The following is an 11079-nucleotide window of genomic DNA, read 5'->3' on the forward strand; positions in this document are numbered from 1 at the left end:
GTCAGAAGTAATATTGGCTGCTTAGAAAACTGGTCATGATAACATGGAGAATTGAAAAATTAGAACATTTTCTATGTTAAAATTCATTTATCTTAATGCCTGCCCTCCCCCCACATTTATTAGGCCACCAGAAGTTAGTTACCTTAGATTAGAGATCTGTAGGTGTACAAAACTATGTTCCCTCAAAATTTCTCATAAGTCCCCACCAATGAGTTTACTTTTTTTTTTAACTCTTACCTCAATCTTAGAATCAATAATGAGTACTGGTTCCAATTTATAAGAGCAGGAAAGACTAGCCATTGGGGGTTAAGTGACTTGCCCAGGGTCACACAGTTAGGATGCATCTGAGGCCAGATTTGAACTCAGGATCTCCCATCTGTAGTTCTGGCTGAGTCATCCCACTGTCACCTGAGCTTACTTTTATTAGTTGGAGAATACAATTAGTTCAAAGCAAAGGCATTGAATGAAACAGAGTAGAACTCTTCCAATAGACTTGGGACAAATGTCCCACAGATCCATATCCAGTCAGTACAAAGCATAGACAGCCTTAATAATATGTGTAATCAGTACACATGGAGGAAGGAACAATTCCTGCTTCTGATATTCCAGGATAAACAATATCTACATTGTCTTCGGGTGATGCTTTGAGACCCAAGTCCTAGTCTGGGTCCTATCATGGAATAATCAGTATATTTAAGGCTCTGGCTTCAATTCCCTCACCTATAAAATAAGGTTCATACCAGCTGCACTCCCTACCTAACAGGGTCATTGTGAAGTTTGGGATCAGATAATGAGTGGAAATGTACTTCAGAAACTATAAGCCTCTCTGTACCCAACATCCTTAGGATCTGAATTATTTAAAAACAAATGGTAATATGGGAAGGCTTCCTAAAGGAGGTTGATTTTCAGCTGTGAATTGGATAAGGAGAAAGATTTGGGCAGAAGTTGTTGTTCAACCAAATAGCCATCTAGGTCCATCTCTCCTCCCAGAGTATGGCAGAGGATACAGGGGGAAGGCAGAAGCTGCCCCTGAGAACACCAGTGTTCAATGTGAATTCCAGTATCCTTTCTGGAGTTCCATGATTCCGATAAGAGGATAGAGGGTACCTTGTTGTTGGCAGGCTCCCTGGAAGAGCCTCTGATAGCTATTGGGGCCCCTGATGATTCCCCAACTGACACAATCAAATGGTTTTCGACTGAGCTCACAGAGTCCATGAATGTCAACCGGTGAGATCACAACTGAGAGATATGATTGTGGATTCCTTCTGGGATGCACCAGGGAGGAGTGAGGAAGAATGGGAGATGTCTGACTCTTGGTCTCCCAAGTAAGATTTGGAGACCATTTCTTGGGACAGACATTGAGTTTGACACCATCACGGAGGATGTTAAAGTTAATTTCCAATGTAGTCAGCTTGCTATTCTCTGTATCAATTCAGAAAAGGTATGCGATGTGGAGTGGAGGAGCATGCACTGGACTTAGAATAAAGAGGGATACCTGGAGTTGGAAGGATCTGGGTTTAAACGTGACTTCAGACACTTCCTAGCTGTGTGACACTGCACAAGTCAACTAATCTTGATTACCTAGCCCTTATTGATCTACTTTCTGTCTTAGAATTAATATTAATTCTAGAATTCTAATATTTTCATATTATATAATATATTATTAATATTCATTCTAGAAACCTAGAATGAATATTAAGATACTTCCTAGCTGTATGAACCTGGGCAAGTCACTTAACCCCATTGCCTAGCCCTTACTGCTCTTTTGTCTTGGAACCAATACACACAAGTGATTCCAAGGTAGGTAAGGGTTAAAAAAAAAAGAATTAATATTAAGACAGAAGGTAAGAATTTAAGAAAAACTTTAAAAAGAGAACAGAGTTGTAGAGTTATCATTTATTAATTGTGCTACGTCCTTTCATTTCATAGAAACTCAGTTTCCTGAACTGTAAAGAGGGAATGATGGTACTTTATACATCTTGCCTCACACTGTTGTAATAAGGGTCCCAATGAGATAACAGATTTTCCCTACATAATTATTTTAGAACAGGGGACAACTTTTGGGGGCTATCCTAAAAAAAGACTAAATGAATTAATTCTTTCTTGCAGTTTCTCTCTGGCATCTATCTGGGGCTCTCTCATTAGGGATAATACATTCTCATCTGAGCTGGGTTTGCCTTTCTGGCGTGATAACATTTTGGTGAGCTTTCTCAGGTATCACAAGTTCATAACCATTGCTCATTCTGTCTACAGCTTGAAAGAGGCCACATAGGATATGCACATCTGATCCTCTCTTGCATCAGAAAGATAACTCATGGCTTGCTGAGCTTGTAAAAATAAACAGGATTAGATCCAGGTCAGTACCCTAAAGCTACAGCACTCAGGGCTCTCTATGCAAGTACAGGGGGAGAAGCAGGGGGATGGGACATTAAATGAATGGGTTGCTACCAGGAAACTTGGGTTCAAATTCTGTTCTGCCTCTAACTAGCTAAATGCCTTCCCTTCACATCGTTAGGAAGTGTCTGAGGCCAGATGTTAGGCCTGGCTCTCTAGCTGCCCCCTCTATATCCTTTTAATTCAATACAAAAACATGAAGGAAGGAAAGACATGGAGCCTGTCTCCAGGCTCCTAAGTGAAGAGAGGGCCTTTAGTCTCCTCTTTCTCTCTCTGCCATCAACAAATATAAGCTCAGCCATCCATGGATTTATGGTAGTGTGTCCTGTAGTCACTGGGCTGGTAAGTTGGACTCATGGTTTTCTTCAGTGGCTTGATGCCAAGCAAGTTTCAAACATTTAATTTCCTAAAGTATTATTCATTTACGAGTACTCAGTGGAGCTCTTATTATGTATCTAGCACCATATTGGTTTCTTTCCAGGGGGAGCTTCCAATCTAGTTGGGAGTACAGTGCATATGCCTTGGAAAAAATATATTCATAGTGAAATTTAGAACACTTCAGGTGCAGAAAATTAGAGAATACTACAGGATGGTAGCGAATCATGTATTTTGGCTTGATCAGGTCCCAGTAGCAACAGATAAGGGTTAATTTAGGGAAAATATAGTAACTATAAAGCTGTAATATTTTACCCCAATTCAATCAGATTCTCAGATCATCTAAATGTGGTGAGCATCCTTCATTGTTATTCCTCTCCCAAAGCCTTCTTTGGATAGTGTGGAAATGATCCAGAATGGTTGAAAAGTACAAATCTAGTAGGTCCGAGGATGCTGGAAGGATGCAAGGGTGATCCCAGAAATAGATGATGTTTACTCATCTGAGGATAAGCCTAATTAAATTCAGGGAAGTCTATTACTTGGTTGGTGATGGATTCCCCCCCCCCAGGTTCCCCCCTCCCCCAGAACAACTGATGGAAGGATATTGTTGTCATTCAATATTTTCACTGGTGTCCCACTCTTCATGACCCCATTTGAGGTTTTCTTTAAAAAAATCTATTACTTTCCATCTTAGAATTAATACTGTTCATTGGTTCCAAGGTAGAAGAGCAGTAGAGCAGTGAGGGTGAGGCAATGGGCATTAAGTGACAAGCCCAGGGCCACAAAGCTTTGAAGTACCTGAGCTAGATTTGAATGTGGAACCTCCCATTACTGAGCCTGGCCTTTATTCCACTGAACCACCTAGCTGGGCCCCAATTTATCATTTAAATAGTTGGCTCTTGAATTAGATAAGTGATGATTTAAAATACATATGTGGTACCACCTTGCCTTTTCAAGTCGATAAAAAATGGTTAAAAATGATAAAAATTTACTGTTGCTTGGGGGAAGCAAATGTGCTCTTCCAGAGTTAGCAGAGCTACCAATGGGTTAGAATCTTTCTGGAAAACAATCCAATGGCAATACACAATAAACGTTACAGAATTGATCACATCCTTTGATTCAGTGGTCACAATGATAGGACTACATTCAATGGTAAACCTGGTGTCGGGATGTAGTAGGAGCTTAATGATTTTAGTTGAGTGAACCCAAGGCTGCTATTTTTAAAAATGAAATATTGCATTAGAAGCCTAACATGGAACATCAATATATGCAAGTCCAATTGCTCGGTAATGACTTACATTTAAATTAATAAATTCTAACAGGTGGATCACATAGCACTTTTTCAGGCAGTCCAGTCTGTATGTAATGTCTTGTTTTTCTGACAAGTGGACCACTAATAATAATTAGCCTTTACAGAGCAATTTAAGATTTGCAAAGCATTTCACAAATATTATTTCATTTTATACTCATAACAACCCTGAGTTAGGTATATTATAATCTCTATTTTACAGACAAGGAAACTAAGGCAGATGGCACTTAAATGACTTGTTCAGGGTAATACAGTACAAAGTATGTGGGGCTAGATTTGAACTCAAATCTTCCTCATTACAGGTCCATTGCAATGTGTAGTTAGCTTCCTCTAAGTCACTGACTCAAACTTAATGAGAGCTTCAGAGATTACTAGAGGTGGGAGAGACTTTATATTATCTGGTCCAACCCATTTATTTTACACTCAGTCAGTAAATCAGCCAATAAACATTGATTAGGCACCTACTAGGTCCTTAGTGCTAAGTGCTGGGATAGAGAGGAAGGTAAAAGACAACCCTTGCCCTCCAGGAGCTCCCAGTCTAGTAGGGTAGAGAACCTGCTAACAACTCTACAGGAAAGCTTGGGAATAATCAGCAGAGGGAAAGCACTGGCATTAAGGGGATGAGGAAAGGCTTCTAGCAGAAGATGGGGTTTGAACTGGGGCTTGAAGGAAGCCTGGAGATGGAGATGAGAAGGGAGAACATTTCAAGCTTGGGGGAAATGACCTGCCTAAGGTCTTGGGGCAAATAATTGTCAGAACTTGGCTTTTCTCTCAAGCTATCAGTCTCAAGTCCATTGCCTGCTTTTTTCACTATAGCCCACAGACTTGTGGGCTTGTATTTGCAAAGATGAAGAAAAAAAGAATGACCTGGATTCTCACTGGTACATAGACAAACAACACTGTGTTTATGCTGCCCCTGTTTGAAAATGGTACATTTGGTTGCTTTGAGAAACACCGCAGTTGACTTAACATATTCTGCCTTGTGACTAGAAAAGGGGCCCAGGGGAAGAGATTCAGCTTCTGGTAACTAAGGAAAGTCCTGATAACCTTCTGGGTGGTGCAGTCACATCTCAAGCTGAATTCTGTGAGGCAGGAAATAAAAACCTCTTTGTTCTGTGGCTCAGTCTCCCAGGGTGCCCTGGGGTCCTAAATCCCACCGGGAAGGTTTCTGCCTATTCCCTTCCCCTAATTCAACTCCTCTCCCCGACCCTGCCCCCCCCCCCCCAGCCTCTAGATTCTATAACCTCAAATCTGATACTGGGAGAAGAAGAGAAATGAAACCTAGGGAAGATTTTGAGATCTTAGGGCTGTGTTCAGGACCCTTCCATAGCTCACTCCCTCTTACACAGAGCGGAGAGATGTGAATATTGTTCTGGATTCTGAGTGTGAAACTTTAGAATTATAATAATAACTTGTGGTGTTAGGGATTAAGCATAAATGAGAATGGGGGCATCTGGAGCCCAGCCTCCCCCCCCCCCCATCCCAGGGCCGTTAGAATGCTGAGCTGGCAGGACCACATATGGGGGCCAGGCAGGGAGGGGTTCTGAGTTCTCCTTTGGGACTTTTGATAGAGAACTAGGAAATGCTGGCCTCAGCACTGGTATTTGGCCTCTCTTGTGTTGCCTGTGCAAAGGATTGTAAGGGTTTCATCATGCCACTTTTCAGAGGGTAAACACAGAGTTCCCATCTTTCCATCCTATATCACCTTGGCAATTGAACAAAATGCATTGAATTCCTTCTCCAGAACAGTCTTCCCCTTTTTCTCCTTGTTTCTTCACCTGCAGATGACCCTACATTAAACAAATTCAAACAAATCCTTTTTGGCTCTCAGCTCATGAGTGGTAAAAGTGCAGCTTCTTTGGTCCTTTTGAATCTGGGTGCACCTAACATCGGTAGCCACCCTGAGGCATCTGGGCTCATCCTCCTCCTTTATCATTGCCATATTGACCAAGTTTAACCCTAAAGAAACTGAAATCATGTTTAAGGTGCTTTGGTGGTGAGGATGGTGCCACAGCTGCTTTGGCCCTCAAAATTGGTCCTTGGATTTGTTTCCCCAAAAGGTTGGTGATGACATTGCCAAAGTGGCTGGTGACTGGAAAGGGTGAAGGATCACAGTGAAACTTACCACTCAGAGACAGACTTGGATTGAGGCTGTGCCTTATGCATCAACCTTGATCATCAAACCCTAAAGGAACTTTCTCAGGACAGAAAGAAGTAGAAAACTAACAAACATAGTGGAGATATCAGTCTCGATGAGAGCATCAACATTGCTTGACAGATGAGGCACTGATGCCTCATAAGAGACCTCTCTGGAACCATTAAAGAGATACTTGGAACTGTCCAATCTGTGGGCTGCAATATTGATGGCAGACACTCTCATGGTGTCATTGGAGACATCAATAATGATGCTATGGGATGCCCAGCCTATACTCAATTGCCAAAGCTGATCAATGTTGTCTTTTACCCTACACTTTGAAACTTCTTGCTTATATACCCGCATTGCCTACCAGCTTCCATGCTTTTAGAGTACTCCATCATATCAAAGAAAAGTACTTTTAGAGTACTCCATCATATCATCATCCTGCTAGTTCAAATTAGCTTTGGTACTCATGCCATCTGCCCCTCAGATTGGAGGGTTCTCCCTCTGATTAGTGGGTGGAGCTTTCAAAAGTTATATTTAAGGAAAGGGCCCAGGATAGCCATTTCCTCATTTCCTACCAGTTGTCCTGCTTTCAGGATTTCTTTGGATTTCATCATCACAATCCCATGCAGGGTGACTACCCCTTCCTTCATTTTTAGCTTCCTTTTGTATGTTGTCTTTCCCCTTATTAGATTGTAAGCTTGAGGGCAAGGTCTGTTTTTCATTTTTAGTTTTTGTATCCATAGCATTTAGCACAGTTCCTGGTTTAATAAATATTTATGGCATCTCCTTCTCTCCTCTGAAACCACCACCACCCTGGGGTAGGCCCTTAACACAATAGCCTATTGATTGATCTCCTTCTCTCAAGCCTTTCTCTACTCCAGTTCATCTTCCTTTCAGCTGTCAAATTTTTTTTTTAAGTGTGGTTGTGACTATGTCACCCCAACCTCTACCAGTGACTTCTTTTTTACCTCTAGGATCAACTATAAAATGTTTTGTTTCCTTTTTTAAATCCCTTCCTACCTTTCTAGTCTTCTGGTACCTTACTCTATCCTTCAAAGTCCAGTGACTCTGGCTTTCTTGCTGTTCCTTGCTCAAGACACTCCATTTTCAGATTTTGGCCATTTTACCAGCTGAAATACTTCCCCCTACCCTTGACCTTCTGGTTTCCTTGGCTTGTTTCAGGTTTCAGCCTAAATTCAATTTTCTTCAAGAAACATTTTCTGATTCCCGTTACTGTTTGTTCCTATCCTCTGAAGTTTTCTCCATTTTATATTGTATTTATTTTGTTTGTACCTAGTCATTTGCATATCATCTCCCCTCCTTAGATTGTGAGCTTCTTGAGGGCAAGGATTGTTTCTTCCCTTTCTTAGCACACAATTAATTTATCTTTCATTTTAGGAGAGGACCAATGACCTTACAGGGTGATGAAAACTTGTGTATGAATAGGACTGGAGTGAGGTAGAGTTGCACAAAGCTGTCAGCCTCATTCCCTTTTCCAGAGTCATCAAAGTCCAGTGGGAAGGCAAAAGTCAGCATGATTGGTGATGGCTCAGAATGATGTGGATGACCTTGGCATCTTTGAGGTCTGACCAAGCTCTAAGTGCTCCACAGTGCATGCTTCATGGCTATTGGAATGATTTGTGGAGGAAGTCTTCACATGTTAGGGGTCGACATCCTCCTAACTCGCCTATGGTACATAAGAGGTACTTAATAAATATTAGTTGATTAGACTTAACTTGTGATAGGGCCATACCCACACAAGGGAGTGCCTTATGTTCCTCTACATTTGACTTTCTTTTTATGTTGTACAAGAAGAAGGAAGGGGAAGGAGGAAAACCCATTTGATATATGGAGGCATGGTGTTCCTATGCTCCATTTTATTGGCTGCCTCAATGAAAACTTCCTCTGTGTGTCCTAATGCTGATAGAAATCAAAACCAAACAGGGGAATTGGTGACTCAGAGAGTGTCTTCAACTTTTTCCTCCACTTTTACCTGTCTCAAAGCTATTTATGTGGTCCCATTGGTACAAAATTTCTTGCATTGACCTTGCAATACAAATACTAATATTAAAAAAGACTTCTATATAAGTAGACTAGAATATTATCAATGTGATGGAAATCAGGGATCAATAACTTATTTATGCTATTTCCCCTTCTACCTAAAACTCCAATCATAAGAGTCATTAATAGCTGGGGAAGACCTATGTTCAAATCTGGCCTGAGACATTTTCTAGCTATGTGACCCTGGGCAAGTCACTTAACCTCAACTGCTTAGCCCTTGCTGCTCTTAGAACTGACATGACAGAGGGTTAAAAAATAGCTTTGATGGCAAAGATGAACATTGTTTCTGTAAGGTGCTTGGGAGGAGAGGAAAGTGAGACCCATTAGCACTCTGGCTTGGATTAATCTACTTTATCGATTGATGAACAAGTTCTATACTTAGGGATGAGACATATAAAATTTCAGGAAAGAATCTAACAGAAAAAGAAAATACTGAATTGTACCATGGTGGGGAGGAGAGGGGAACTGAGGATAAGTAGTATAATCTTGTGCTGCTTTATAGAACTATCCAAGTTGGAAAATGACTATAACAATGTATACTCACATAAGAATAGTGTTCTAGGTCCAATTATTCATTAGAGTCTTACTCTGCTGAGGCACCATGGTCTTAAAGTGACACTGGGATTTTGGAAGTTGTCCCTGACTCTGCCCTCTACTTCCTCCTTCTGCTCCTAAATTCAAGCTTTAGTCATCTTGATTATTCATAACCAGCTGGAAAAGTTTCAGGTTCAAGGCCACTGTCAGCCTATATGTTTGTCTACAGGTCACCAGCCTAGCTAGTTTGGAGATGGTCAGCACCATTGATGAATGATGCATTTAAAAAAATTATAGCCACTCACAAGGACTGAAGACCAAGGCATAGATAGGCCAAGGACACACCTGAAGGTGCAAGGGATACCATAGGGATGAAGTATCTTTTAATGGAAAATTTTTATTTAATTAATTAATTTAGAACATTTTTCCATGGTTACATGATTCATGTTCTTTCCTTCCCTTCCCCTTCCCCCCTTAGTTGACGCGTAATTCCACTGGGTTTTACATATCTATGAAGTATTGAAATAGTTATATATATTTTCTTATCTTTATAACAATCCTTTGAGGGTCATATTTTTCTATAGACGAGAAAACTGAGACTCAGAAAGGTTAAACCATTTGCAGACAGGCAATCATCAAGGATTTATTAAGTAGTTAGTAGGTTTCAGGTACTTTCTTAGCCCTGAGGAAGGAAAGAATGACAATAACGCTCATCTTTGCCTTCACAGTGGGGGGATAACACATCAATTCCTTACAATGTATATGGAAGACCCAAGCTTGACTTCCTTCTTTGGACTCCTTGCCTCTCGGCATAGAGAGTATCCTATTACTTTTTGTGGAAAGCATGAATATGTAGCAAGAAATGCTTATATATATATATATAAATATATATATACATATAAATATATATATACACACATATATATATGTGTATACACACACACACACACACACACACACATTAGATTTAAGTAAGTCGTATTGGCTTTGGCTGGTCAGGGAAGCAGAGGAAGGCATAAAGCTTGATCTGACTTGGGCAAGGATGTTGTCTCATCTGATTCTCACAATGACCCTGTGAGGGAGGTGCTATTAATTTTCCCATTTTACATATGAAGACGTTAAATGACTCGCTTAGGGTTCTAGAACTTGTAAGTGCTAGAAGACAGTGGGGTGTCATAGAAAGAGCACTGTCTCTAGAACTGGTTGATTTGGGTTTGAATCTTGCCTTTGACACAGTACCTTTGCATACTCTTTGGAGTTACCTAGGTGGCTCAGTGCATATTGGCCTGGAATCAGGAAGAACTGGGTTCAAATCTGATCTCAGACTCTTCCTCACTGTATGATCCTGGGAAAATCACTTAATCCAGTTTGCCTCTGTTTCCTTATCTGTAAAATGAGCTGGAGAAGGAAATGGCAAACCCCTCTGGTTTTTTTTTTTGCCAAGAAAATCCTAAAAGGAGTCACAAAGAGTTGGACATGACTGAATGACTGACAGAGTCAGAGGTACAATGTGAACTTTTATTTTTCTACAGAAGTAGATGGGGCAATAGAATTGTAATCAGGAAGACCTAGGTTCATAATTTCATCCTTAAGCACTTGCTAGATATGTGCCTTAGTGTCCTCATTAGGGACATGAGAGATTTGGACTCAGCAGCTTCTTGCAATCCTTAGATCTATAAGCCCATAAGCCAGTGCTCTTCCTTATACACCATGTTGCCCCTCTTCTAATGACAATAATAATATTTATATTTTAATTAGTAATTATTACCAATGAATAATATTAATAATATTAATGACTTGCATCTACATAGTTTTTTTAAATTTATTTAATTTATTTTTTTAAACCCTTACCTTCCATCTTGGAATCAATACTGTGTATTGGCTCCAAGGCAGAAGAGTGGTAAGGGCTAGGCAATGGGGGTCAAGTGACCTGCCCAGGGTCACACAGCTAGGAAGTGTCTGAGACCAGATTTGAACCTAGGACCTCCCATCTCTAGGCCTGGCAATCTACTGAGCTACCCAGCTGCCCCCATACATAGTTTTTAATGCTTACAAAGCACTTCATGTATATTATCTCATCTGATATTCACACAATCCCTGAGAAATAGATGCTCTTATTATTATTATCCCTATCCCTATTTTACAGATGAAGGCTGAATGTTAAGTGACTTCTCCAAGGTCATGCTGCTAGCCTCTAAAGTGAGATTCAAACCCAGTCTTCCTGACTTCAATTCCTGATTTTCTATGATAGCATTTTGATAAA

General features: G+C 40.5%; 1 pseudogene; it reads left to right on the top strand.

Moving 5' to 3' along the window:
- The first annotated feature begins 993 nt into the window (after nt 1–993).
- On the top strand, nt 994–6554 carry LOC100618808 (60S ribosomal protein L12-like; annotated as a pseudogene).
- The last annotated feature ends 4525 nt before the right edge of the window (nt 6555–11079 follow it).

This window comes from Monodelphis domestica, chromosome 1 (genome assembly GCF_027887165.1).
Source record: "Monodelphis domestica isolate mMonDom1 chromosome 1, mMonDom1.pri, whole genome shotgun sequence".
NCBI classification, from domain to species: Eukaryota; Metazoa; Chordata; class Mammalia; order Didelphimorphia; family Didelphidae; genus Monodelphis; species Monodelphis domestica.